General features: G+C 35.8%; 1 protein-coding gene across 7 annotated transcripts in view; it reads left to right on the forward strand.

Moving 5' to 3' along the window:
* The window catches only part of plce1 (phospholipase C, epsilon 1), a 96881-nt gene that overhangs the window by 11023 nt on the left and 58599 nt on the right, over positions 1 to 27259 (forward strand). The gene's annotated exons all lie outside the window — the stretch shown is intronic.

Genomic DNA, 27259 nt, shown 5'->3' on the forward strand with positions numbered 1-27259 from the left:
GGTATGAATGCTTCCTTTATGAACTGATGGTTATTCAGGTGTTATGTTAAAGCTCTATGAATGTGCCTCTCTCACAGTTGGTGCCAGAGTTCCTGCACTGAATGTTTGGGTTGTAGCTCATGAATTGAAATAAGCATGCCAGTGAATTTCTTTGCTGTTTAATCAAGTGTGTTTTATCACTGAACAATGATTGAACCCTGCATTCTTAGCTTGATTCTTGGGTGCGTAATTAGTGGTTCTTTCTGTTGCAAAAATCATAACTATTAAACTGTTTATACTACAGGCATGAATGATGCCTCAAATCATGCAGCTTGTTGAGGAGAATTGAGATAATACTTTTCTCAGACTTTAGTTTTTTTTTTTCCCCAAACACTATAAAAAAATATTTTCATGATTTGTTGTCATAACATTTTTTTCTTTTGTCAAATTTACTTATATAATAAATGTAGTTCAGATAACATAATATTTTGAGTTCCTGTTGATTAAACCAATCGCCTTCATTGTATTAACTCAAATTTTTAATTTCGATAAACTCAAGATTTTAAGGCAACCAGGTAACTTACTTTTTTATGTTAAACCAACAATTATTTTATACAGGTTTTTTTTACACTAAAACTGCCTCCAAAACACCTTAGCAAACTGCCTCCCCAAAGCCCTGGCATTGTTTTATAAATGTGCTACATCATTTCCTATATAAAGTTGATGATAAAGCTAATCTTCATTGGGGAAAGACGTACATTTAGAAAAAAAAAAGCAAGATGTCTTTTCATATAGATTAATAATCAATATCGAAATAAGCCTAAACAAAGTTTAAAACAGGAAATTAGTGTTGATTTTTTTGACATGATGTGGAACATCACATACGTCTTTATTATCTATCAGCATTGTGTTCATATTCCTTTGTTTGTATGTTATATAACTTGTTTGCTGTCTTGGCTTTGCTGTTTGCACTTCATAGTTGAAGTCATTGAAAAATCTTTAATATAATGTGTCATTTTCTTCTTTTATTCATATAGCAGATGATTTTATACACAGTATAAAACTTACAAATGAAAAAAATCACATGCAATTTATTGTATGAGACTAAATGATATTCGCAGTGCTGCAATCCCAAATTGCAGGAGTAAACCACAGTGATGCTTTTTTTCATGGTAATTTTCAGTGGTAATTGTAATAGTTCCAAGTCTATTTAACAAATGTACACTGGCCAGCACTTAATTTTGCCTGTAATTTGATGAATTGCCAATAGGAGTAAATCTTTCTTGCCAAGGAAATTCCTTTTCCTGGAGCAAGCCAGTGCGTGATACACACACAAAACCATTCAGCTTGAGGTTTTTCTGACAGATGATTTAGTGGGCGACGGCTGTCTGTTTCAGCAGAACTTCAGATCTATTATGCAGCGTATTATATCTGAGCTAAGGCAGACGTTTTACTAGTAGACTTGTAAAAACCACTGCTTGTTGTGTTAAGGGTCATTCCAGCTCAGTCTGGTTTCTCCCGCTGGCTGGGACAGTGGAGCCCTCTGTTTCAGAGCATAGCGTACAGTGGTTCTCGCTACACTAGCTTAAGACATTAAGACTTTATTGCCCCTTTGAGGCACTAAACTCCTGCCTCCTTCACCTTTTCATTCATTTCTTATAGTTAAAAAATGGGTTGGTGAGTCAATGCATGTAGAAATAAATGTGTTGTTGTAGTCATTGCTACTCTTGAGACCAAAACATTTTTTCTTCACATTTTTAAGTTTAGTGTTCCACTGATTTGCTATTGGGGTTTTGTTTTGGACCCAGATACTCTGTGTCAACATCAGTGTGGTTTTGGACTGAACAATGCATGGAGAGCAGCCCAGCGTTATCTCATATTGGAAATAAGGAATATCACATCAGAGGGCTTATGCTAGTGACATGGAGTATGTCTTTTGGTTTTGTAAAGCCATTATGATTTGCATAATTTAAGGTCTGCTTTATTAGGCTAGTCTTTCCATGACACAGTCTTGGTGTTAGTGAGGTTATTTATTGTCCAAATTTGAATTTGAACCAGCATTTAAAGTCCTTTGGAACTTGCGTATTGACGTAATACTCTATATTGATGTAAATAACTTTTTAGGTGTGAACTTATTTAACAAAACATTATTGTAGCAGTTGTTCAAAGTGTAATTTCTTTGAACTTTTTTATTAAATTTGTGTTTAGTGTTACACAATGCTTTGTGAAATGTATAAATTATATATTGATTACTTGCCCAATTCAAAAGTGCAAACATGCAAGTCTCTATGACATTCAGGTTTCAAGCAGGGCCATAAACACTATGGACATTAAGGGGGACAAGTCTCCCCCAATAATTAGAAATGGCCAAATTGTCCCCCCCTAATATTTGATAATATTGATGCTGCTCTGCTTTACTCCATTATGCACCACTCTGTTTGTTGATGGATGACAAAAAAAGTTTTAAAAGTTACATTTTTAGGCTGGTCTTCCTCAGCGGTCTAACAGCGCTCATCACTGTCAGAATAAGTGAGCTGGCCAATCAAATCAAAGAAGGCGGGGCTTACTGTTAACCGAAGACAAGTGCGAATTCCAATGCGATGGGCGAGTAAGTAGCTAAACATTTAATATTTGACAAGTGTTTTATGATTGAAATATTCAGCGACTGAGAGTAATATCAAGTGACGCAAACTATTCTTTTATGAAATTTCTATGTTTTGAATATAAAACATTCTGTTATTTGATTAATATGACATGAGTCGTCTATTTCATAACTGAATGCGAAGAGTCAAAAAAACGTTTTGCGTTTGATATATTAGACATAAACATTTATAGTTTAATTACTTAACTACAATAGACCTAGAAATTTTACCATTCTTATTTCTTTTTCATTATTCCCTTAAATTCCTGTAATTCCTTTTAATAAAAAAAAATTACCCAATAACACCCCCCCCCATCAAGACATGGTTACAGCCTTGGTTTCAAGAGTTTTCAGAAATGTATTTTTGCCTTAGCGTTATCCTGCTTAGAAAGGTCATAATTACAAGTTCAGACAACATAATAATGATGTAAATGTACATGTTGGGCAATTGATTCTTTAATTGTGCCTTTTTGCATTCTCTGGCTGCCAAATAGACTGCCAGAAAATTTACTTTTATTGCAAAAGCTTGTTGCTTCATAAACCGGTTTAATGAGTAGTATTTTCTGGCAAGCTTCATAACTGTTTATCAACACTACATAAAATGCACCATCACAATGAAAACTGAATTTTGAGCAGTACCTGTTTGCCTCTGTCATGAGTCTTTAATTGAGACGGCCAAATTCAGAAAGTCAGGACTTTTTTTGAAAAAGCTGTAAACCTAAAGCTGATTCAGATGCGAGACTGCTGGGGTCAACAGCTGGTGAGCATGTAATTCAGAAAGTTTCCCATGGCATATTTGCCTGTCCATCTGGACTTTAAATGAAATGACAGACTGCTCCTTTTAATTAAGCTGAACTTGTTCTTTTAATGTGTTCTTAAGCTTTTACTGGTGTTTGCTCACGGCCTCAGATGTTGACACTCAGAGCAAAGAGCTTCCCACTCAACAGAGTTTTAAAGGCAAGCCCTTACATGGCATCCAAGAGGCATCTGCTAATCGTCTCCGTTGTGATTATAGCAGCAGTAGGGAGGAAGTGCAGAGTTGAAATGCTGACCTCCCCCGGCCTTGACCCCTGGTTTTGTTGTCTCTGTGGACACCGCAGAGGAGTCAAAGGCGCTTATTAGATTGCAAGTAGGGGACATCAACCTCAGTGCTGTTTGTGGTTCATATAACAGCCATGAGATTATACATGACTTTTTCTCCTGTAAAAAAAATTATCCTAATTTTAAAAGTAAAAATCCTATTCGGTGAACAACTGTAATAGATCTATTTGGACATTTTATAGTTAAAATACTGTGAAATGTACAGATTTTGGAAGTGAAAAATAAGTCCCCTCATCATTTTCAGTGAAAAAACATTCCCAGAATTCTTTGTGAGAATCACATTTGATGTCTTTTCATCGAAATAACATTTTTCTTTTTTTTTTTGTATCAGTTATGTATATTAGGCTTTTATGTTACATCTTATGTTGTTAAATTAATGTTTATTGCATTATTTTTGTCCCATGATGGTGTTTTGTATTTTGTAGAACGACACTGTGCACCTTCTATTTGTTAGTATTTACTTCAGCTTGTGGAAAAGCTGCTTGTGATGATTTTGATGGTTTTCTCTAAAGGTAAGAAACAGATTTTAGTAATTTGGTATATTAACATTATTTCAGTTAATGAAATGTACAGGAACATACACTAGAGATGCACGATACAAATTTTTCCCTGATAATAAAAGCCGATTATTCAGGATGATACAGTATCTGTTGATACCAATAATTGAACTAATGCTGTAATCTGAAGGGAAACCTTTTATTTGGTACATTTCTATAATATTAGAGATTAAAATTAACAACAGAGCTATTATATTAAACTGCTATTTATTTTCAGATATATTATTATCATAAACACTTCAAATTTATCCAAATATACAATTAACAGTAAATAAAATCCTCTCCAGTGTTTCTTATAGGTAACTAACCAACTGTAAACACTGAATAACTTTCCTGAGGTAAATACAGCATTAAGTGACATTGTTCACAAGCTAATTTATTGACGTCTTTCTGTGGTTGCAACACTGAGTGATTACCAGTGCTGGATAGTAACTGATTACATGTAATCTGCATTACATAATCGGATTTCAAAAATTAAGTACTTGTAATTAGATTATATTACATTTTATAAACTCAATAATGGTTACTTTTTTATTGATGACTTGATTACGTTATTCTCATAATGGCATTACATTTTTCATAATTCATAGATTTTCCATACTACTTAATTTTCATATTTTAAATTTTCCTTTCTAAAAAAGTCTACTGCTTATATACGTTCAGGAGGTCTTCCAGGTTTGTGGAGATGACACAAACTCTTACTCTGAATAAAGATTTTTCTAGTTGACTAGTAGTCGCTCACTCAAGCCATTATAGTTGACTAATCACACGTGTAACGTTTTGAGCGGTACAGTCCCACATATGAGATTTTTATTTCTATGCCCCTGAGAGTACGGTCCCACATATGGGATTTCGAACGTTCAGTGACGTCACATAACTGCCAGATTCAAACTGTGCTTTTGCACTTTGGTTGTGAGACGGATGCTTGTCATATATCAAAACTATGCAGTTTTTTCAGCCACATAATGTTTTTTTAATTCAGACCTTTTAATACACATAAGCACCAATAAAACAATACATTTAGAGTTTAGAAAATACACACTGATGTCAGACATCAGTGGAAGCAGCAGTAACAATCCATTCAAATATAATTTGCCGACATTCACAGGTCAGATTGTGGATTGATCAATGATCATCATCTTTTTTCTTTTTCTTTTTTTTTTTATACTTAATGTGCTCTCGTAATCTTTAATCAGAAATGTTAACCTGCCCTCCCCTTTTCAAATGATGTCTGTTCTCTTCATCATGTGTGTTTTGGTGGAGGGTGGGACTAAGGGTACACAACAACAATGTACTAAAAATGGAAGTTTTCCTTTGTGTTTTCTGCGTACAGACGACAGTATTGTCAAAACAATCCCTGTTCACACAGATCTGTGAAAACTACTAAAAACGCTGTATTATGCTGCCAGGCCAGTAGTTGGCAATGTCACTTTAAGAAACACTACACTCCTATAGACTGAACATGTAATACTCATGTGCATGACGTCATCGTTTTCACAAATGTGCGTTTTTGTAGTTTACATGGAGACGATAACAGTATCATTTTCAAAAACTTTTTCAGCATTTTCAGGCCCCAAAAAACAGTTTCATGTAAATGAACATCAAAAACACATATAAAGTGTTCCTTTTAGTTGAAAATGATGTCGCATAAACGGACCCTAAATATCCTCCACAGCTGACTGCAAACTGGCATTCAGATCTGCCATCATTTAGTTAGCAACGCCCAACTTCCTATAATCCAATCAGTTCCCAAAGACAAAAATCAAGTCCCGTCCTACATTTTTTTTCTTATTTCACTTGTCCGTATGTGTCAGTAAGACAAGAATATATTGCAACTTCAGTTTCATGCCGACTTTAAAAATGTTGTCTGGGTTGGTATGAAAAGAGAGACTATGTTGAAAATGAAATATACCACAGAGGGCTGTAGTAATAAATGGGACCTATTATGCCCACATTTACAAGATGTAAAATAAGTCTCTGATGTCCCCAGAGTGTGTATGTGAAGTTTAAGCTCAAAATAATTTTTTTTATATCATGTTAAAATTGCCACTTTTTGGGGTTGAACAAAAACGGGGCACTTCAGTGTGTGCCCTTTAAATGCAAATGAGCTGCTGAGCATTATAACGCTTGGGAGATAATGGGAGACATTCTCGTCAGTGCAGCAATGGCGGCTGTGAACTCGCTCAGGTTGGTTCTGTGTTAAAACGGCAGTGTCTGTCAACATTCGTGGAAGGGGGCTTTGGCTTTTGTGACGTCACATTGCCAGGGATCTGGAAACAGCTTGTTCTGAGACACTGCTTATGATTTATGGGGATTAAAAAAAGGGTCATTATAGGGTGGTTGTGTACACACACTGCCAACACACATTTATGTCCAAACCATGCAAAAGTGAATTTTTCATAATAGGTCCCCTTTAAAGGAAATGAGCCTAATAGCTGTTCCACAGGAAGATAAACATTGCCTTGTGATTGGCTGATTAGCACCTGATAGATTGAACAACAGGGCCAGAGATCTAACAGGTTATGACTAATGAACTCCGATAATAGTTCTGTCAATGATCCAAAAAGAATGAACAAGGAAAACATGTTAAGTAACAGCCTGGATTGGAATTTGCTTATATTTTAACTCCGTTTGTAAAGTACATAAACTTACAGGAGATTAAGTAAAAATAATATATACAATAAAAGGAATCATCTTTTTATTATTATTATTTTTTAATTTTATTAATATAAATAAAAATAATTAATTTATATAATTAATATGTATTTAACTATGTATAAATATAAAAGACTAAAATGTCAAATGGTTTTCAGGAACTCTTTTTTTGACCACTAACAGCACTAAAATTCACACAAATGCGGCAGGCTTCCACAGTACCACTACTATTGGAAAAAGTAGCTTATTACTGGAAAAAAAAGTTGTAGTTAACATTCATACTTTTAGTTTTCCAAATATCAAAAGAAAAAAAAGTGACACCTCAACACATTCCTCTCATTCTCACAAAGCAAACAAGCCTCATAGTTATTTCCCTTACAGACAGAGACCACATATAGAGAGCCTCACAATCAACAGCCCAAACTACATCATATCCTGATTCAGACCTTGAAGAGACTGGCAGGTACTGATAAGACCAGTCTAACTCTCACTAGCACACTGCTGTCAGTGAGCAGAGTGTCCATCTACACGCCAAACAAAACACAGGACGAGGCTGGGGGGAGGGACACTGTGGCCATGGTACTGCACACAAAAGTATGCCTTGTGTTTCTGAGAACTCGAGACACAATGAGCCATTTAGAGGAGTTTCTTCTACACTTCATTCTCATCAGCAAAAATCAGGGGTGCGTAGAGGTGTTCGTGAGCACACTTCTGAAACCTTAAATGACAAATTAGACACAAACACTCAGAAAAAAAAGCTGTCACTGGTGCTGTACCTTTTTGAAAGTTACTTGTATGTACCATTAAAGTACTGATATGTACCTATACTATATGGCACCCTCTAGGGGTATCACACCACTGACAGATTTTGTACCTCTTTTCTGAGATGGTTGTAAGGCCGCAAGATCAGATGGGGTCATAGGCCAAATATTTATTCAAAATTCTCAAACTTCAGCTAATCGCACAGTTGGAACTGTTATCACAAAAGGAAGATAATCCGCCAAATTATCGGTTATAGGTCTGGCAGGTGTATTAAAGTATCACTACTTTGAACCTCAAACTGTATCAGTGAAGCAGCTGGGAGTGGTTTTGTGTTTGATAGGCTAAAGTTCCCGAGTGTAATAACACTTATAGTTAAATCTAGTCTACTTAAACTGAAATGACAGAACAGTCAACAGAGAAGCAGGTGCTTTTGAAAAGAGCTCTCAGGAACATCCTGTTTGTGGGCTTTGCTCAATCTGTGACCTTATTCTCAATGTTTGATTAGCTCTTATAGAAGTGGAATGGATTTCGGACCCAAATACACCTGGACATGGACTGAATTATACGGTCTGTGGTATAAATGTGTGGCTGAAAAGCTGTAATTAGTAAAATCACTTAAAGGGGCCCTTTAGTGAAGAGGAAGAGTTGTTGTGGTAGAGTGTTGTTGTCATGCTGTCATTTTATGCTGGACTGCTTCACAAACAAGGGTCAATTCAACGCTGGATTTGCAAAAAAGATGAACATGACGGCACATGCTAGTCGATGAGTTGAATCAACTCCACAGCAGCTACATACATTTATCCACTAACCATTCAGAAACGTCCAGTTTCATTCTAAAAGTTGTAACTTCTTCCTGAGTCTCTCCATCAGTGTCTGACTCTGGTTTGAACAATGTAACACCCTGTCCAAACCAGATGTGACGCGATGCCGTGACAAGCAATGTTCCCTCTAAGTTGCGCACGTGCGCAGCCACGCACTTCTGAAGCCGCGGCCGCGCAGAAGAAATAATTGCCGCACAGAGAACAAACATGAAAATGATTGTGGTAGTTTAAATGAGAAATAATTGCAGTGCTCTGGTCAACCGCTATAGAGTTATTGTCGCTATAGAGTTGGAACCGGTGAATGCGGTTTACAGGTTTCATAGAAAGAGAACGATTGAGCGCGTGTGAGCTGGCTGGCCCTGAGCCAAATCAGTCGCGGTAAGAATACTGTAATGTTTGCGGACTAAATACCTCAACACGAGAGGCAACGCGAAACGAAAAGAAATGTGAAATAAAATGTCATGTTTTAATGAAAAGTGGCGGAAATAAAGAATGATGGGCACAGAATGCTAACAAAACTCTGAGACATTTAAAATCACACCCACCACAGGTGTAACGTGCAAACTCAAAATACATCAGTGATATATGCCCTACCTCAGTTTAAATAGATTTTTGTGTGGGGTGGTGTGGGTTTCAGGGATGTTTAGATAACTATAAAAGAGTTAGCTAAATATTTTTAAGAAAAGTGAACGTTATCAGTTTAAATGCTTCAGTTTGTTTTCACTATATAATATATTAAAACAAATTGAAGCATTTAAATTTATATAATACTGTATATCAGTTTAAATACTTGAATATTTTATTATTATAATGTAAGCCTTATAAAAAATTTATCTCACAGGGGAATTGTTTAGGGCTCCTTGTCACTAAAAATCTTAACCTCCTGGTATATAAAATCTGGGAAATTCATAAGCAATAAACATGTCTTTTTGATGGTTTGTTGGTCTGTTGCTAATAATTGACTGTACAAAAACACATTATGGTTGTTCCAAACCATCATTGTAACTGCTCATATTATATTATTAGAAAGAATTGAACTGTCCTGCAGGAGGACAGAAATAATTTTTAATAGAATTTCTTGGTAAAGAGTTAATACAGCAATGTGAAAAAAATCTCAAGTAACCTAAAATGTGCTTAATTTAGTGACTGAACTGCTTAATTTCAAACATATTATTTAATAAATCACTAAGTTACATCAAGGGTCAAATAAAATAGAAACGGCACATTAAAGTTAAATGGTACAGTTGCATGATAAAACCATTTTTTTTTGTGTGTGTGTGTGTGTGTGTTACGTTCATTGTACAGGTCTGATATAAAGTATGTTTTTGCTCAGGTGGCCAAAATGTGCGTTTAACAGAGAGAAGTTTTGCTCCGCGAGAAAAAAAAAAATTAGAGGGAACATTGGCGACAAGTGATAAAAGGTATCTTTTCCATGTTAATCAGAGTTTTTGTCCTAACCAGCCGCGACACGCGAATATTCTATTTCAGAAACGGTTTCTATTTCTCCGACGTCGCGGCTGAAATGGCAACACAAAGTATGGCAACTATAATATCAGGTACTGTTTATGGGCGTCTAATGTAAGTTTGAATATCATTCTGTGTTCCCAGCTTCTTAGCTGTAATGAAAACAACTCTGGCTAATTCTCCTCAGATCTTGAAAATAAATAAATGGGCACAAGAACGTTCAAACTGTCAACTCAATGTGAAAAAACAAGTGTATTCTATGACAAAGGTTGGTTCAGTCACTCCGTTTGTGCTTTAAATAATGTTTAAATTGTGTAATATTTATGAATTTTACTAAGTACTTGCCCATCTCATTGTGTCCGCTGTGCTCTTGCTGAGAGAGCTTGCCCACAGTGTGGACAGTCAAATTGCTCCTCGCTGGAATCTTATTGCATCACGTCTGGTTAGGACAAGGACTAAGGCTGAACACCGTTACTGACAATCCTCATTTTGGCTGTGTGAGATTTTCCAGCTTTGTTGTTGTTGAGCAACCGAAGCATGAGCTGTTAAAGCTCTGTCGTCTTCTTGAAAGGGGGCCGGGAGCAGTAGCTCATTTAAAGGGACACACCCAAATATAAGCTATAATAAATGATCTGTGGGGTATTTTGAGCTGAAACTTCAGAGACACATTCTAGGGACACCAAAGACATATTGCATCTTGTAAAAGATGTAATATAATTCTTATAGGTCTAGTCGTGTCTGAATCCATTTCATGATTATTTATTGCTGTACTCAAACAACATATTTTCACAAAGTAAATAGTGACCTATTATTAATAATGCATCATCAGTGTTTTTGAAAAACACTTGAGTGCTTGTGCCCATCCCAAATTCCAACAGGATTTGAAAATGAAAAAGCCATCAAAATCTTGAAGCAAAGCAGAAAAAACAAAAGGAAAAGACAGATAATTTTAGTCATCCATTTTTGGCAATCCGTAATTCAACTTAGTAATTTTGTCCTGTAACTTAGATTTCTTTGAATTACCTGAAGGCAAAATGAGTCACTCATCTTATGACACGCAGCTTTTGATTCACTCTAAACTAGAAGTAAACCACCTTTTTATCACACTTGAGGAGTTTCCCTATGGTGTTTAGACTGAAATGCTCTGTTCTTGATTGATTGAGGTCATCCTATCTTACCCTTCTGGGTGTTTTGTCTTAACCTGTCATTTGTATTGTCCTCAGAGCACTGCTCGCAGTTGAGGGTGTTACTCTGGGAAGGTGTGGACTGCAGTTCTGTCTGTGATTCAGAGGAGCGAGGAATGTGCATGACAGGCTGCTTTCAGTCCCTGGACCAACGGCTCAGATTTTAGGCTGCTGATACAGACTGTTGCTCCACTGAAAGACAATAGCGTGTCTTTTCAAGCTTTTGTTACTCCGCGTGCATAAATGGGATGCTGTCGAATCCGTTTTTCATGTTTATTTGTTCAAAGAGCGGTTGAATGTGCCAAACATTAGCTATGTTTACATGGACACCGATTGATGAATCCGAGTGTTTAACGCTGAATAAAATGATCACTGCACGGATATAACAGTTTCCTGCTATTTGCGCATTCATACCATAGCTTCTTTTCTTTGTTTTAAAAAAGCAGACTTAAAGGTGCTATAGAGGATGTTTTGTTTTATACATTTTTGCAATATTACTTGAAACTGTCCTTACTAACTGATAAAAGACTGTTTATTAGGTGCACTGAAAGGAATAATATCAATATACATCATCTGTGCATGAGGTAGGGCCTTAACATCATTCAATCGTTTGTGTGATCATCGCGTAAACGAGATGTTAGATTAGCTTAATCCTCATTTAAAAAAAAATATGGGTCACGAGAAATATTAAGAAAATACATTTAAGACTGTTATATACCATTATTAGAACATGTTGAAGTATATTCAGCTATCAATATGCGCCATTAATGTAGCTTCATATGTCAATAGCTTAGTCAGTTTTTACTTTCACTTTGTGTAGTAAATGATTGACTGGGGTTTGAGACAATATTGCGACGTGACATTTTTCTTTAACATCAATATAGAATGATTCACGTTTTGCACGTATCATATACCATGATAATAAAATCAAGTAAATTATTTAACAAATTAATAAATAAACAAGTAGGCTAAATTACATGTCAAACACTAAATAAATATATCATTCTGCCATAATGTATTGAATGTAATGGTTGAAGTCTAGGATTTATGATCTTCTCTGTCAGGCTGGGAAATTGGATGGAAATCAAGTTTATCATGTTTGTTGTCATGTTCTCTGAAGGGTAAGGGATCCCAGCGGTGAACTCTGTGTGTGTGTCATGAAAAACAAACACTCAGAAAGGCCAAAGGCGCATGCTTTCCACTGCTCGGGAGAGTTCATTGCCTTTCACCAAACCTTACTGTATGTAAGGAAAACACATTAGTATTTCTTCTGATTCTGTCTCTGTAGAGTGACAGTATATAGTGTCATATTGCCACATAAAAATATTGTATAAAATAATAATTGTTTATATTCCATTAGGAATAAGATTGTTTCTGTTGTTAAAAATAAGTTATCATTGCCATTTTTTTCTGTAATGTGAAAAAATACTAAAAACATCTAAACACATCTTTTTTTGTTATTTTGACCAAGTGGTTTAAAAGTTAGTTTAATCGTCATGAAAAATAATGGCTTGATGCAAAAAAAAAATAGCTTAATGGTACAAAATTAGGTTTAATTTTCTTTGCAAAATATAATACTCTTGAGTTTGGTGTAAAATATACTGTCATTTCATGGCTTAAATCGTTTAAAATATAAGGTAATGTTTTATTTGTCAGTGAATCTACTCGTAAGTGCTGTATCACTGTTGATCACCTCTGCTCTATTGCATTTAACAGACTTTCTAATCTTTCTAAAGTAGTTGCTGATTTCTGCCCCCTGGTGTGCATCTCTGGTAACATGCTTCCTAAAAAGCTCAATTATGTGTGGTATTTGGGAAAAAAAAAAAAAATGTTGCAACCTCTAATCTCTGTACTCGGATGTATCCGGTTGAGTGTCACACCAGTGTTGTTTCTCAGCATTCCTGTCATGTACATGACAACACGACATATGACGCACATTTCTGTTTGCATGTAAGTCAGAGTGTTCTGAAACATGTTCTCTGTACCGTTCACACACTATCAGTGAAAAGTCTGGACACATCTACCCATTCTTTATTATTATACTTTTCTACATTTAATGTAGTGAAGTTATATGAAACAATATGAAATAACAGTATAAACATGGGAATGTAACAAGTAAAAATTATTAAAACAAAATTATCTAGCCTAATATTTTAACTCTTGTGCTGGTCATTTCAACCCAGAGAGGAGTTAATGCTTGCCCCTTAATCACCCTTGTTTTCTTTCAATTAGGACAGGGTTTGTATTTCTTTTGGGAGTTCATTGATTATAAACCTCGTTGATCTGAGCTTATGCACCTCAGTTTTTTAATTGAAGAAGGTTGAGTGAACTTTTTTCATTCAAAAACTGAGGTGCATAAGCTCAGATACATTTTTTTTATGATCAGTCAGTTCCAAAAAAGCAAAAATACAAAACCTGTGCTAATTGAAAGACAAGTTGACAAGAAGATTGAATCCAGTATTTGGTGATAATATAGCTTAATGAGAGCTTTACAAGCAATTTAAAAGGCTGTTCATTTTTGACCTGGAACACCAAATTAGATAAAGGATTTTCACAGCACAAGGGTTAAAGGGTTAGTTCAAACAAAAATGAAAATTCTGTCATTAATTACTCACCCTCATGTCATTCCAAACCTGTAAGACTTTTGTTGATCTTCAGAACACAAATGAAGATATTTTTAATGAAGTCTGAAAGCTTCAGCTAGTAAAGACATCATTCAAGTAATCCATGTGACTCCAGTGGTTTAACTTCAGTTTTATGAAGACAGGCAAATGCTTTGTTTGTGCAAAAAACATAATTTACCTCTTTATTTGCAAAATATTAAATCTCCAACATGCATTTACGAGAGAACCACGATGTATGTGTGTTGAGACAAAAGCAGACATTGTTGGAGATTAATATTTAGTGGTACTAAGTGGTACTTTTTTTTTTTTTTTTTCACAAATTGAGGGACAGAAAGCTCTCAGATTTCACCAAAAAAATCTTCATTTGTGTTCTGAAGATGAATGAAGGTCTTACTGGTGTGGAAGGACAAGAGGGTGAGAAGAAACTTCACAGAAGTTTCATTTTTTGGGTCAGCTAACCCTTTAAACTGATTTGTGTGTGTGTGTCTGTCTGTCTCTGTCTGTCTCTGTCTGTGTGTGTCTGTGTGTGTCTGTGTGTGTCTGTGTGTGCCTGTGTGTGCCTGTGTGTGCCTGTGTGTGCCTGTGTGTGCCTGTGTGTGCCTGTGTGTGCCTGTGTGTGCCTGTGTGTGCCTGTGTGTGCCTGTGTGTGTCTGTGTGTGCCTGTGTGTGTGGACTTGTGGCTTGGCACATTCTGAACATACACTCAACCAACTTCACAAGATGCATCCTGGGATGCACTCTTGACAGAGTTTACACATATGTTGGACATTCATTAGCTGCTTCAACATAAATAACTCATAAATAACTTTTTCTTTTCTTTCTTTTTTTTTTTTTTTTGTTGTAGTTTTTTTTTAAAAAAAGCATCATTACTAGAATAATTCAGTCCACTGTGTTCAGATATACTGAAGGTTGTAAATCATCAGGCTCCATGTGTTTAGCTTTGCAGTGAACCATGCCACTTGGAGGCAGTGTTATACAACTTCAGTAACTGGCAGTACTCTGAACTTCTATAGAGGGAATGGAGAGAATATTCCAGTTCTTTCTGCTCTGTTCTTGTATTGTGAGTCAACTACCACTTGTTAAATAAACTCTTGTCACTTAGGAAATCATGGTTTCTATAGTTTGCCTTTCATTTATTTCTTGTCCCCCTGAAGGACTTTAGAGTGCTACTTGACATCCTTTTGCTGATGAGCAATGTTAACTAATCACACATTCATTAAGAACATCATCTCAAAGGTCATGTAGGCCACTTCTCCCTTTAAAATCTGTATTAATGCCATGCATTCAGCAGAAATGTAAGGTTACAGTGTGTCATTTCTGTCTATCTCCAGCTCTGCTCAGGGTGTGTTTGTAACCTGCTGTCTTGCAAGGAAATTCACTTGAGATCTCTGCTTATAAGGTTGATATGGCAACGGCAAGGCGCGTTTGTTAATGGCAGGTTTCAGGCAAGAATCCCTAGATGAAACACACAGGTTCTGCTGTTGTACTGCCTAATTAGATAATTGCACAAACAAGAATTGTAGTCTGTAGAATGAAGGGTTGAGCTGCCCGATAATTTGCACATAAGAGATAATATAAAGTGAAGTTGTCATGCACCCAATGATTATTGAACTTATAATAAAATATTAAAACAAATAAAATAATTATTCAAATAAATAATTAATAAAACCATAAAATAAAGAACGACAAGATCTCATGTCATGGAGAATATTTACTGAGTAACATTTCAAGTTTCAATATGTTTCCCCTTTAAGCTCAATAAGTATCAGCTGTGTCCAAAGTGAACCACATTTGCTTTTTGGCTAAAATACAACAAATTGCACATGGAGCCCCATTGAGATCCCCATATCAGAATCTAAACCAGAATCTAAAATCACTTTGAGATATCTTTAATACTTTTTGAGTGACAGGAACGCAAACTTTGGAAAAAGAACATTTATGGCAGTTTGGTATATTCTGTGCAGTTGTGATGATAGAAAAAAACCCTGATACATTTCTATTTTCAGCATTATTTCTTGTTTAGATAAAGTATCAGCTGTATGCAAAGTGACTCACATTTAGTTTTTGACAATGGACAATTGACAAATTTACCCATGGAGCCGCATTAAGATCTCCATATCTCTGGCATTGTACCATATGGGGCCTTTAAAATGAAGATACCAAAAGAAATGTTTGTTAAAAAACAAAATATAAAAGGGTATTAAGATATATTTAAAACTTCCAACAGTTAATGCAAACTTAAAAGACAAAGAAAAAAACACATAAGTGCTTTTCCCCATTTTGAACTGGCATATAATGCAACAAAGATTGCTAAAGCCAGCAGTTTTTACTAATAGACCTACCATTCTCTGTGTAAAAATAAAATAATGATGCTGCCATCTTTTTACCCCCCTGTAAATTGGCACCAAATCTCAGGTGAAAATTGTAATTTTGACCCCTTTCTACAAAATAGTGGATTACTCAGTAAATATACATCTGTGAAATTTAATATTTTGGCTTTCTTTTACATTTATGTATTTCTTTCACCAGGGGAAAAAAAAGAGATCAATATCAAAATTTTTAGTAGACACGGAATGACCCATTAGCCTGTCTAATTGAAAGCACTGTATTTGTCGTCTCGTTAGTTTATTAGTAATATGTTATATAACACATTTTTGTACAGAAATCGATTTCATTTAAACCTGTATTTTCGTCACAGCTGGCTTAAACGCTTGTGTATTAAATTGTGTCAGTACTGCTATGCTGAAGAAACACTTCTTTCATCACTTTTTTTTCTTTATTTTTGAGCCTATCGCATCCTTTGTTATAAGGGTACTGTGAGTTTATGTGGGCCGTTGCTAATTTGCATGCTCTCTGATTATATTCAGTCATCATCTTTGTTTAAGTGCCCTTACTCAAAGTGTTCTGGAGTGCATCATGTTTCACAACTTCTCATTTGGCCGCCGTGTTTGTAACATTCATGAGTTTACAGGCAAGATCTGATTATATGCTTCAAAATATGCCTTAAGCTTAGAAGTAACTTCAGCAAGAGGTGTCTGCCAAGCAAATAAACAGGAATGTAAATATGAAGTCAGTGCAGTTGTCATTTGTCATCGGGACACAGTCTGCTTGAAGATGTTCTTCTTGTGTAAGATTGTATCTGCCTCATTACCTCCATTACCGCGGCCCATTTGCCTCATATCCAAATAAGGGGAGCCGGACCCGACCCAAGACATGATCCCTTCGGTCTTACTTAAACTGCTACTGGCTCGCTCTCTGTCCCACTCTCTCTCTCTCGCTCTTCCTTTGGCATCTGTAGTCCATCAGGAAGAATGTAAAGACACTACCCATTATTTGGGAACATGGTTGACGATGGATCATCTGGCATGAATGGGAATTTTTGCACACAGTAAGTTGGTCAATGTTTTTTTTTTTTTTTTTTTTTCTTGAATATTAAAACATTTTCTTCCATGCTTTCACTAGCATGGAGTTTGGTTTTAACTGTCTACAGTTAAGCATAGCTCTTATTTCTGCTTGCGTTTTGTTGTAATTGATGTTAGTAACATGATCTTTGTCGTGAGGCTGCAGAACAGGGTTTGGAGTGAAAGTTTCTATGTGACATCATGAGAAACAGGATGAGATAACAGCATCCCGCAGAGAACCTAATTTCTCCCTAATAAGTTCCAGCTTTGCTCTGTCACAGTGCGCTTGTAGCTTTACAGTACTGGAGGAAATTCAGATATCCACTGCTCTTAAACCTTTTGTTTTAACCCAAAGCCCTTTTAAAATCTCAAACAACATACTTAACATTTGAAGCATCAGGGTGATGTGACATGACTTTTCCTAATCTTACGAGAACGGCTTATAATCCAAATGTCAAGTTGATAACATTAATCACACATGCGTGAAAAATGTTACATTACTTGGTGTCTCAGAGATCCTAGTTTTAAAACAAATATAACCTTTCACTCCTTATTGAATTTAATTCATTTTTTTTTTGTTTTGTTTTCTTCATACATGTGTGTTTTAGTATTGTATAACATTCTATATGCATGTGTATGACTAATTTGTGGTAAACCAGAGGCATGAAACTGTAATGATATCTTTAGTCAGGGTTTTGAATGGGTCAGAGGATCATACTAATAGAACTGAAAGGGAAAATTAGAGGTTAATTAAAAAATTACATTCATTATTTAATTTAAAGGGATAGTTCACTCAAAAATGAAGATTCTGTCATCATTTACTCACACTCATGATGTTCCAAACTTGTACGACTTTCTTTCTTCTGTTGAACATTAACTTTTTTAAAGTCAGTGGGCTCTGATGGTTCCCAGTGTTCTTCAAAATAGTTTTCTAGATTAAAGATTTTTTTTATCAGTTGTCACACATTTTATTATATGTACAGGCAGTGGCTGTGGCTTGTGGTATTCCAAAGTTGCTACCCACTCAGAATTTTCACTGGCCACAATTTTGACATTGATACCATGGGGAAAAATAATATTTTAATATTATCTCCTAATTTGGCTGCAGGTATATTATGCTGCTGTCACTTTAAGACCTGACGCACTGATCGATTATACAGTTACACGTGCATTTTCTTAACTTTTACATTCACTTAAAATATAACTGATTGTTTACGTGAATATTCGCCATTTTGACATTATTTTGTGTATTTTTGATTGTTTAGGTGCAATAAGCAGTGAAAAGGGGCTCCATTTAGTACTGAGAGGCGTGTAATTTGTATATGAGTGAAATGAATGAGTAAAATTATGCGCAATCCCATGGCAAAATTCAAGCCCTTTAACACCAGCAATATTCATCTGGAGCAAATGAAACCAGTGAGTGAGGGGAGGTGGGTTTTTGTGTCAACTCGATGTCAGAGAGATGAGAGAACAAGAAAGTGCAGCTGGTATTGTATATCTGTTTTGTAGAAAATTAGTATTGGAAGTGTTTCAGATTTTCCATATCGATATGTATATAGAAAAATCTATATTTTTGACAATAGTACATTGCACTTAGTTCAGTTAAAAAATGTATATATTATAAAATTCAACCCGCCAGTGGCTAGTAGGAGTGACTGCGTTACACACAGCTGATGAAATGCACCCGCATTGGCGGGTTGGCCGGTGTTAAAGGGGTAGTTCATCCAAAAAATTTTATTTTATCATCATTTACTTAAAAATAACAGATCTACCCCCAAAATTGACACTTTTAATTTTTGGGTGAACTACAGTAACCCTTTAATTTCAAGCCCTGTGTGCGGGAAACAACTTTAAATTTAAGTTACATTTCAAGTCAGTCAACAGGTCAGCTACTTGGATGCATTTGCATTTGTGCATTAAATAATAGTAGTAGTACCATTATCATTAATAAAAAAATGATAAAATTAAATGAATATAAGAAATAATAAAATGGCAATAAGGCAACAAGTAGTCATATGCACAGAGATTGGCAAGAATAGGAGTACAAATGAACACAGTATGTTACAAGGCAGTAACAGATTATTAACACATTTTTATGTTCCGCTGAAGAAAGTCAGTCATACAGGTATGGAACAACATTAGGGTGAGTAAATGATGATCAAATCATGATTTTAGGGTGAACTACCGCTTCAGTCTCAACAGACTTGGGCAGGAGTATAAACAAACTGTACAAATAGTGTGTGATCTCTGGCTCTCTCTTTCAGAGTTCGCCTCATGCACAGATTTTGCGTACACGTGCTGCAAGCACAAAGCCAAACACACAAATGCACAGGCCAGGGAATTGTGATAAGCGATCGTGGAGTGCGTCCTGGGGTTTGTTGAGACGGCCCCATGTGAAATTCAACAGTAGATTATGAAGCGGTCGGCCCCACCTCTCTCTGCTGTGTGCCAGCACCAAGTCCTCCAAAGACATCAGGGGCACTGAACGCTCTTTAACGGCCTGAAACTGTGTCCAGGCTTACAGCAGCCCTGCGGCCACATCCACGCTAAATCTCACATGTGACTCTTACACAAGAAAAGCTGCTGTGAACCTAGTTTTTAGGGGCCCAGGGATCAATTGAAGGTTCTGAGGTGGATTAGCAGGGAGTTCAGTGAGTAACATGAAGGTTTTTTCCTTTTTCTGCTTGATATTAAACGTTAAACTTTGCATATTTTGAAAAATTTAAATGTCTGCTGTGCTTTTTTCTGTCTGTCAGAGTTTATTATTACCCATAGGCTGAATCTGAATGCGACATGGATTGTTTAAGGATCGCTATTGAAATGTGAAAATCAGTTAACAAATCTGCAAGATTTTCATTTTCTATATCATTTCCATTTAATTGAGTCTTGAGTTCCCAAAGAAGTGTGACATTTGAATAGGTTCACGCTGAGGTCTGAGGGAGACTATCAGCAATCATTGTTAAGTGTGCAGTTTGCTGAGCAGATTTAGAGTCCCCCTGTGGTTCAGTTGAATTGTGGGAACTGGTCTCTGTATTGTCACGCAGTGGTGCTGGTCATAGCCATTCACTTTATGTGTGTGTCTGTGACAATAACAGCATTTTTTGGTGTCTTATGCGCGTCAGACATAAGTAGCTCTTGTATGGTGGCCATTGTTTCTCAGTGTGGCAACAGCAGTGAAATGATGGATGGTTCATTCCCAGCATTCCCCATCAAAGGTTAAGAACTGAAGATCAATTTTTTTTTTATTGCTCACATCAGATGGGTATAACAAATGTAACATTCTTATTGCCAAGGCTTTTAAAAAAAAAAAAAAAAAAAAAAAAAAAGCATTAGGTGGACAAATCCAATGTTGTTTGTTTTTGAGACGTATTATAAATGTTTGATAAAGTATTTTCTTGCATAAAATTAACCTGGCATGAAAAGTAGCTAGCTTTACCTTCTTGACTCTAACAATTAAAATCATATCAATAATACTCTGGCATAATTACATTTTAAATCATGAATATAATGGTTAACATAAACTAATAAATGTAATATGCATTACATTTATTAGTTTATGTTAAAACTGTGTAATAAAAAAGGATAGATCAGAGGAAACTGTTGCGCTCTCAATTGACAAAAAGTTCCTTTTCTTTCAGGTGCGTAGAACCAAGAAAATACTTGAGCAAAACAGAAAAAAAATAGCTGACCACACACTGAATCCAAAAAAGTAATGAAGAAAAATAATAATAATAATAATAATAATAATTATTATTATAATAATAATAATAATAATAATAATAATAATAATAATAATAATAATAATGTTGCAGAAAACAATTACAAGAAGTAAGAAGCAAGAAGTTTTTTGTAATTGTTTTCTGCAACTATTTCTTCATTACTTTGAATGTATATTTTACACAGTTTGTGCCATGTTTGTTAACTTTTAAACTCTATTGCAGTGACACTTGTTATAATTGATTGATATGTGTTAATTGATGATTGTGACAATTGGATTCAGCTGATTGCTTTGAGTTGCGTGTCTTTCTAGAAAGAGGGTGATTGCTATCCTCAGTGCTCAAAATGCAACAAACAATCTGCTGAAATGTCTGCTCATGCTCTTTTGTTTTTAATTCACCTGCACTTTGCACTTTATTGCACCATGCAAATTATAAAATAAATGTTGTACTTTCTTCAGTCTTTTTTGGATTCAGTGTGCAGTCAGCTATCTTTTTCTGTTTTAATAAAAAAAGGATAGAATATATCATAAATCTAAAATTTAGGCATGCATATTTGTTTGTGTATTTTTTTACTAGCCTGATACCCATTCTTCATTCCATTTTTTTTCCCTTTTTCTTTTTCTAAAAAAATATATTTAATTTGTATTATACAAAATAACAAGTTTTTTTATTTATTTATTTTTTTAAAGCAATTAAATTAATAAAATATAAAATAGCTCATATATTATTTAGTTTGACCTTTTGAGGTAAAAGACCAACGTGTTCTAAAGGTTTAGCACCTCCACTCACCATATGTTGCGTTATAAAGCATTTCTGGCTGTATACTGTACCTTTTTTGTGGAAATTGCTTTGCATTAAATGGGTCAGGAATTGCATTGTTTTATAATGTTTCCTGGGGTGCACTTATAATGTTAGTATGCTTTTTACATCAAAATTTGTCATAATTTAGAATTTAAAAGGCATTTTTCCCCTTGTGAAAAGGGAAAGGCGTGTATGCTGTGAGACATCAGTGTAAATGCCCACTGCTGTGATTGGCTATCATCTTTGCATATGAAATAGCTAAGTATTACTCTCTCTTTCAGCACGTTTTTACTATTACAGCTCTCAAGGTTAACTAATCGTGAAAAGTGTTGGTTATAGCTTTAAGCATTACATTTAAATCTATGGCATTCTATTTAGATAGTGGCATGAAAGGTTACAGTGATGAGCATTGTATCCAATCACAGACATGCTGTTGAGTGCATGAAAGCAGTGATCTCATTAACTCAATTTCTGCACACTAATGCATGTTTTCATCATAATTAACAGTGCAAACGCAATGTAATTAAGAGATTCATTGAATGAAACAGGAGTTTTGGCGCAAGTGCGACACTCAGTCACTGATAAACTTGCGCTGTTTGATTGACAGCTCCAGCGATTGCAAAGGGAGCGTTCTTTAATCGCTTTCTATATTTAATTTAATCACCGTTTAAATGATGAGATTATTTTCGTCCTGCTAGGAGAAACAATGCGCAGTTGACCGTTTAGTCACTGGTTTGATTTACTGACACACAGACATAGAACATCTGACTGTACTTGAATCATTACATATCAGGTGATGAACACAGTTACTGACATGTTGTTGCATTACTGTCAAGTCCATATCGTAAAAATGTCTGTTTGCAAAGCCTGCACCGAAAAGCGATTGATTTACCAAAGAATCCATAGTGAAATGTACCGAATAGGCCTACAAATAAATGAAGCTCAACTGAGACATTCACATTGTTGAAAATAAATAACCATATTCCTAGCATTATGTTCCTTTTGAAAGGTAATGTTATTTTTAGTCCTGTATTGCTCTTCTCTCTTTGTCATCCCACTAACACACCAGTGGGTGGGGCTAACGTTGCAATGATGAAGTAGGCATTGATTTCTTCTGCGGAGGCAGCATTTCACCTGTCAAAGGCACATTCTGTGATGAGTCGATCGCTGGGCTTGGTGTCAATTGGACTACCAAGGAAGATTTCAGTTCTGAAACTTACAGAATATTCTTATAGTATGATGACCGAAAGCTAAAGGAAAAGTTTCTCAACTCATGACCACTTTAAGGTACAAAAAAGCCTAACCTAAATAACAACAAAAAGCCAATATTTGCCAAAAAATGGTGGATGACATTAGGGGTGAAACTGTTCTCAGTGAAAAATCAAACCGTACCGTTCTGCACACTCTGTTCGGCACATGCTTGCACCGCGGTTCATCCCATATCTGACGATGCATACGAGTTCCGTATGCTCTATATGCGCAGTTATTTACACCATCATCGCCCAGGTGTTGAGAGTGCGTGAGTGCTGGTGAGACCTGAATGGCACACGTTGCTATCTGTGTTTAAACTACACTAATTTAAGCTTTACCAATTTAAACATTCAAGTGCAAGTCGCGAAAGAGAACTTACCCGCGTGCTGTGAGAACGCGCAAATATTGAGGTCTCTTTCAAGTCTTGTGCTTGAACGGACAAATTCACACCAAATTATGTCAGCATGCCCATCTTGGTGAGTATCCTAGCAAGCATAGTCGGTTATGCCTTAAGTGAACTTATACACTCGAGAAAGAACGCATGTGTTCAGTATCAGTGTACTACTGATCCGTGTATTATGTCTTTAAGAGACCGCAGCCCTTGCATTCCTGCTGTCTGAATGTGTTTTTAATAAGACAAGGAAATCACTCATTGCTCATGACTGAATAGAAACTTATTAATAAAAAATTAATTAATAAATAATTCTTTAATTTATACTGTGAAGATTACATGCAATGTTGTTTTACATTTTATTAGCTACTTTATTCAAATTCTGTACCTGAAAAGCTTTATTTATTTGTATCTTTGCTTTACTGTATTTATTTGTGCTTTTTGTTCTTATTTTCTTTATTTTTATTTGACAGTAGTGAATTTTTTACCTGAACATAGCACATACCGAACCGTACCAAAACTGTGAGCCTAAAACTGTGATACAAACTGAACCGTGAGTTTCTGAACCATTGTACCCCTAGGTGACGCCTACTGTTTTGGCAACAGGATTGCATTGGGTTCATCCCATGTTGCACGTACAGTAGTTCATCTCAAAATTAGCCGTCAGGTGCATAGCACTCAGAGAGGATCGTTGAGTTTGACAGCTGGAATCTCGTGAATGAGACTGGACCGTAATCAGTCAGGTTAACAACAGCAGAAATCGCTAAAACTGGAACTGTACCACAAGCTCTTGAACCCTCGTATCAGTCCAGTCATGTTGCCATAAGTGATTTTCCTCATAAGAAAACATTATTCTTTTCATGCTTTCTGAGGCTGCTTTATTAGTAGGATACTAGATAGGGGGATATAATATTCCCACTTTCGAGTGCTTGATAAATGCCATGGTGCTTAGGCAAAAAATATTTTACGTAACAGTGGCTCTCACAATAAGAAAATCTATATCAGCAACGATATTTGTGTTTCAGGCTATCCAAACAGAATTAATTGATGTGTGATTGGCCGAAGCCAGCATTGTCTGGAAAAGAAGGCAACACTGGCGTGGATGCAAAATATTTAGTCAGTTCTGAAGAAGGCCAGACATCCATCCAGTGAGAGGGAGAGGGGGGTCATATAAGACTTCAGATCAGGACGAGATTTGGGATGGCTCTCTGCCTGGATGAAAGACCTGTCATGATGAAGAAATTTAAAGCCGTTTGTTCGCTGGTCAGTCCTGCTTTTAAAAGCTTGCTTTCAGTCTTACAAACAATAAAATAATAATAAAAAAAAAAAAAACATAATCTGTGCAACAACCAAACAAAAAGACAAAGTATAAACAGTTTAACAGACCTGTATGAAATATAATGCCTCATTAGAGTGACCAGATGATTTACACACTGGACGTACATAGATTTTGGAGAGAGTTCTGTCTTTCGCATTTTCATTATTATTGTGCAGTGGAATGATTAGAAGTCCTGTACAGTTTTCCGTACTGTGGCCTGTTCTTGTGGAAACCTTATCAAAGATATCCTGGCACGATTCTAACCTCAACAGATGATTGTTCTTGGCAGAATGTGTGTCATGATTAATACATTGAGGAAGTTATTTGTATGTCCCTCAGGAATATGGCGAAGGCTGCTGCTGTGTAGTCTGCTTTTAATACAATGAAGGCCATCGGTGGGGGCGAATGTGAGGTTTTATCTTAAACACAATTACTGGGATTTATATCACTTTATAGTAAGCTTTCACTGCAGAGGCAAATTAAAGGCCTTGATAATATACTCAAAGCAGTGTTCTTTTTCCTTCTTCGCTTAGAGGTAAAAAAGTTCAAAAAGTTCACGCTGTCTACACTGCTGAGAGTGGAGTTAAGATGAATATTTAAATATGTGCTGCACACTTTCCTCTCAATAACTCCGCACTTTACACAATATATTGATTTAAAGCAAGCAGCTTTACAGTATTGAACATGGAAAACAGTATCAGTGTTGCTTTCAATTAAAATTACAACTTCAATTTCTACTATAAAGCAGCACTTAGGTGTGTTCATGTTTTTACTCATGGCTTACTTCGACGGACTGAACAGAAGAAATGAAATGGAGAAGATTTATGTGTGTGTGTGTGTGTGTGTGTGGACATTAACACTGGTCAACCCACCAAATGCGGGTGGATTTCAGCAGTGGTGTGTAATACAGTCACTCCTACTAACCACTTTGGCAGGTTGAATTTTACATATCATGGACATTTTTTCAGTTGTAGTCTTTTTTAAAAAGGCATCTGAAATAATAAACTAAGTGCAATGTAGTGTTACCAAAAATACAGATTTTTAGATGCATATCGATATTGAAATATCTGAAACTCTTCCAATACTCGTTTTCCGCAGCATAGATACACAATACCAGCTGCGCTTTCTTGCTCTCTCATCTCTTAAACAGCGAGTTACACACACAAATGCGTCTTGAGCTTAAAGGATTAGTTCACTGTCAAATGAAAATTACCCCAAGCTTTTCTCATCCTCAAGCCGCCCTTGGTGTATATGACTTTCTTCTGATGAACAATTGGAGATATTTTAATCCTGACGCATCCGAGCTTTATAATGGCAGTGAACGGGGGTCACCAGCATGAGCTGAAAAAAGTGCTTCCATCCACATCCATCCGTCATAAATGTACTCCACATGGCTCTGGGGGTTAATAAAAGCCTTCTGATGGCGATGCTGATAAAAAAGTGAAGCGATGCGCTTGTGTAAAAAAAAATCCATATTTAACAAATTCTGAAATAAAATATCTAGCTTCTGCCAGACCGCCTTCTGTATTCATAACTTGTTAAATATGGATTTTTTATCGGCATCGCCATCAGAAGGCCTTTATTAACCCCCGGAGTCGTGTGGAGTACATTTACGATGGATGGTTTTGTTTGGAAGCACTTTCTTCAGCTCATACTGGTGACCCCTGTTCACTGCCATTACAAAGCTCGGATGTGTCAGGATCAGTGTTGGGCACGTTACTTTAAAAAAGTAATTAGTTATAGTTACTAATTACTTCTCACAAATAGAGTTAGTAACTGAGTTACATCATTATAAAAGTAACTAATTACCAGGGAAAGTAACTATTGCGTTACTTAAAAAAAAAAAAAAAAATATGCCAAATAAATTGAATGCCCCCAATATTACATATAAGTCTAAGAATAAATTATTCTTGATGCGACTCCTGACTCATGATCCGCTCTTCCTCACGACATGAAATTTCTGTTGGTAGCCATTAAAGAAAACGTAGTTTCATATTTGTTTAAATAGTCCTATGTTATGTTTTAAATCCATTTATTCGATTATGAAAAGTGAACAGTGTAAGATGCATCATAAGATGCGCAAATATATCGGGAGACATGGAGTGGGTCAGACATGATTTTAAACACTTCATTAAGTTTTGTTTTATAAAAAGCCTCTCTTTAAAGTGAATTTCGTTTTGTAAAAATTGTATCTTAATTTTAATCAATGTTTCATCAACCAATTGCTTGGATTTAATATATAAAAAGCAAATATAGCAGACAATAAAATCATGACATGGAGGTGCGGGCGCGATCACTGGCACGTGAACTGGAGCGTGTATAGGCTAAATGAACCGAAACTCAGAGGCTGCTTGCCTCGCAGACATGAGAAATATATCTATAGAATGCTTGAAATATCTACTTTAACGAAAATGAAGTAATTAAACACGAAAAGAAAGAGGCTACTCTGATTATGTAGCCTAATCCAAATGAAATGTGCATTATCTCTCTAGGCGCGTCCATATGACCAGATGATCAGCAATGAGAATCAGCAATGTCAACTTCATCTTTGCAGCCGACACTGATTCAGAAAACATTACTTTATTAATAA

Source organism: Chanodichthys erythropterus, chromosome 19, assembly GCF_024489055.1.
Source record: "Chanodichthys erythropterus isolate Z2021 chromosome 19, ASM2448905v1, whole genome shotgun sequence".
NCBI classification, from domain to species: Eukaryota; Metazoa; Chordata; class Actinopteri; order Cypriniformes; family Xenocyprididae; genus Chanodichthys; species Chanodichthys erythropterus.